Consider the following 4,323-nt stretch of genomic DNA (forward strand, 5'->3'; position numbering starts at 1 on the left):
GCTTGTCTAGCTATTTTCTTCTCTTTATCTGAACCATCCTCATGATACTGCTGTCAACTTTCAGCCTTGCTGAAAACCTGTTGTCTTAACAGAGTAGGAAAGCAGAAATAATAAGAATGGAGACAAGAAGCACTCTGTGTGATGGTTTTTTTCCCCACCACCAACTCTGTTATATCAAACCAAGCTTGGAGAGGTGGGAATTGTCCCTAGTTGCTTTCCTGATACATTGGGCAATAGAAAAGAGGGAAAGGACAGATGTGCTGCTTCTGGCTGAGTGAGGCTAGTCTGAAAAAGGGAATTCTTCCACTTTCTTACACTTCCTTATGCAATTGCTGCTTGCCAAGCTGCATTAACATATATCTTGTGTTGTACCTGTGAGCACTGAAGCCACAGTTTTCCACTTTGATGCCAAAGCCAGGCCTGTGAACTGGTGTTACACACCTAAATAAATGTGGTTTGCCTTGAAGAGAATGGCCTTAGGAGGGGAAGGTATTTAGCATTTCATATCGAATTCTCTGACTCCCTCTCTGATGCAATTGCCCAGAGTCTGACTATATGTGCCCATGTGTGGATGAAGGCTGTAGCGAGCGGGGTGCCAGAGATGAAAGAGTGACAGAAGAATTGCTGGCTGGAGGAATGAACCTATTACAAAGGAGAAGTCATAAACCACTCGGCAACAATGGCAGAGGACTTGCTTGGAGAAAAGTGGATGCTGCTGGCTGACATGCAGCACAGAACCAGGCGACTGCTCACCAGATGTGCTGGGCCATATGCGTGCTGGCCCGGCACACAGACCGCAGCCGCCTTGCTTGGGGTGGGCTGTGAGAAGCACAAAGCAAGGCCAGAGCACAGCTGACATTTTTATTTTTTTTTCTTCGCTGTTTGTTTTATATCCTCCCACTCCTCATTTTCCTCCTCCTACACCCTAGTGCTGCATACTGATGAGAAAATGCTTGGTTTAGACCCAAGCAGTTATTTTTGGTTATTAAGGTGGATGCCGGCTGCCCAACCTACACTTTCTAACTTTCCAGAGTTGCATGGAACTGTTGGTTTTGCACTGTCAGCATTTAAGGGCACATTTGAAAACCAAATGCACACACACACACACACACACACACACACACGTGCATGTATCTAGGTACAGATGAATGCACGTGCACAGCCTTACATTCCATACACTGAATTAGGTAAAAGAAACTTTTTTTGTGAGGCTTCACAGATAGCCTGTTCTTTCCAGCACTTAAGGGCAACACCTGAAAAAAGAAAAAAAAAAAATATAACAGAGGAGGTGTTGGACGATGAAATAAGAGAGAATGTTATTGGAAGAAGAGTAGGCTACTGAAAGAATATAGGGACAAGTGGTATCACAAGAGGATATATATATGTTTCTGTCCACTTGGGAAGAGAACTCTTCTGTAAATTAATAGAAAACTGAGAGCTTCCTCTATATTGTTTCTGGGCGACATGAAATCAGAGAACACTCCAGTCACTAAGTGGGGTACTCAACTCCCCTGCTAGACTTTTCTTACAAGCAAAAGCAAACTATTTCCAAGGCCCCCAGATCTGCTCAACATCTTTGCCTTCCTCAGGTGAGTTCTGACTGAGGCATTTGCACTTACACCATCACAACAGAGTTCATTCTCCAAGAGAGGTTCTATATGAAGTCTATTTTAGACCAATGCTTGACACTGTGCTTGTCTAGTGGGAATGAAAAAAGCGAGAAGCAGGTACTCTATGGTGACAAAACATGAAAACATATGGTCACAATGACTTGGTCTTTTTTTCCTCTCTGGATTTGTACCACAGATGTTGAGTAGAGATGATCAACATGAGCCAGCAGTGTGCACCAACAGTCCAGAAAGCCAAAAACATTCTGGATGGCATCAAAAGTAGTACAGCCAGCAGATCAAGAAAGAGGATTCTTCCCCTTTTCTCTGGTGAGACTCCCCTGCAGGGCTGGGTCCAGTGCTGGGGTCCCCAGCACAAGAAGGACATGGAGCTTTTGGAGTGAGTCCAGAGGAGGCCACAGAGATGATCTGAGAGCCGGAGCACCTCTGCTTTGATGACAAGATGAGAGAGTTGGGATTGTTCAGCCTGGAGAAGAGAAGGTTCTAGAGACACCTTCAGAGCATCTTCCAGTACCTAAAGGAGCTACAAGAAAGCTGAGGAAGGATTTTTGACAAGGGCAGGGAGTGATAGGAGGAGGGGGAAGGGTTTGAAGCTGAAAGCGGGAAGATTTAGATGAGATCTGAGGGAGAAATTCTTTGCTGTGAGGATGGCAAGACCCTGGCCCAGGTTGTCCAGAGAAGCTGTGGCTGCCTCATCCCTGGAAGTGTTCAAGGCCAGGCTAGATGGGGATTGGACTCACCTTCTCTAGTGGGAGGCATCCCTGCCCATGGCAGGGGAATTGGAACTAGATGATCTTTGAGGTCCCTTCCAACTGAAACCATTCTGTGATCCCATAAAACAAGAAGAGCAGCAGAATGAGCTATGACAGCTTGTGACATTTTGCAGTCATCCTGTTCTGCAGTCTTCCAGGCCTTGAGATAATTTTCAGAGAGCTTGCTTGCAATAATTTGGACTGAATGTTGCCAGATTGCCAAATCCTTTCATCCTTTTAGTGGAGGTGTTGGTTGCAATGCTCCTGGGCTTGGACACAGAACCTGCCACAGTCATGCTAGGAAGCTAAGGAAGCTGGCTGGTAATAAGCTTGAGCAAAAATATCTGCTAACCTGTTACCTGCTGTAACTCTTGCTGTGATGTGTTTTAGACAAGCTGTCTCAGTAAAACCTTGTTGAGTGCTCACTGCTGTTTCCAGCTGTCTTCTAAAGTTAAGGAACAACTGTGTGTGCCTTCTGAAGCTGCACTCTACACAGCAAGTCTGGATGCTGGCAGAAGCACTGCCTTTTAGATATCTTGCTGTAGGAAGTCTGGTGGTGGATGACATGCTAGTGCTGGTGTTTGCTGTGCCTCCCGGACAAGAAGCACGCTGGGGATGCCCTGGTTGGCAGCTGAGCTTTAAGGCTGTCCTGTTTTAAGCGACTTGCTGGTCTTCCTTCACAATCCTCTGTGACACAGACCCCAAGATGCTCTGCACCCAGGTGTGTCAGTCACTTTGCATCACAGTGCACAAAACAGAAGGCATCTCCATCCACCCAGGAGTTGTAATACATGACAGCTCTGATAGCAGCTGAGGCTCTGTCCTCCTGGCTGCAGGAAAAGGGCCTAGAAAGAGGTCAGGAAGTCTGTACAGAGACATCATGATGCTCAATGCTTCATGTAGCAAGTGTTTTGATATATATTTTATTATTATTATTTTTTTATTATTATTATTTTTTTCTCAATGTTTTAATGCCTTCTTTCTCTGAAGAAAGTCGCAGCTACTTTTTTTGCCCTGATGATCGGTGCACCATGAAAGTCACGGGGAGGGGAAAGCCATTATCCCCTTGCAAACCACCACAGGTGGGCAGAAAGGCTGGCCCTAAGCTGGGAACACACAAGCAGATGATGGGACTAGTGCAGCAAGTAAGAGAAGTGCACAGGTCAGATGCCTGGAGGTCCTCAAAAGGCCCAGGCTGTAGGGTGGGTGGCTCTGCCTGCAGAGCAAACCCATGTTTCCCCCATTCCTCCCCGACCTGCCCAGAGCAATCTTGACAACACTCACATGCCTGTAAACACCAGCAAACCAAGTACACTAAATCTATGCATGGTTATTTTTGGTAAGCTAAAGGAAAAATAGCAGCCTGCATTGGGAAAGCCTGGGAGTCTGCCAAGGCCATGATGTAAAGCTTTCCAAGTGAATGCTATGGCTGAATCAGTAAAAGCATGTCTGAGTCAGGATATGCTGTAAGATCTTGCCTTCTGAAATTAAATCCCTCCTCTCTCACACAGAGGTAATATTTCATGCTGTTAACCCTTTCTTCTCTGCAGAGAAGTGAGCATTAAAGCTGCATAATTCAAGAGCTCCATTTAATTTAGGAGGAAATGCTTTGTTTAGTATTCAACATTTGGCTGCTAACAATGAAGTCTGAATCTACTACCGAAGCCAGAAATTCCCAATGGAGAAATAATGAAAACCACTGGTATTTTCCTAGAGTCTTTTTATTTTTAAATCACATCAGTGGATTCTGGCACCACAGTCATATTCAAATAGCTGCTAGCTCAGAAAAGGCAGCCACTTTGAGAAATACATTTCCATATTTTCCCTCTAAGTTTTCCTTTGTATTTATCCTCTTTCAAATAGGCTTAGAGTTGATTTTATTCCTCTGCAGGAAATAGACAGAGTAGTTAACAGGGCTGTCACCTAAACTGAAAGGTTCAGCA

The sequence above is a fragment of the Chaetura pelagica genome, unplaced genomic scaffold (genome assembly GCF_000747805.2).
Source record: "Chaetura pelagica isolate M959 unplaced genomic scaffold, ChaPel_1.0 scaffold84, whole genome shotgun sequence".
Taxonomy (NCBI): domain Eukaryota; kingdom Metazoa; phylum Chordata; class Aves; order Apodiformes; family Apodidae; genus Chaetura; species Chaetura pelagica.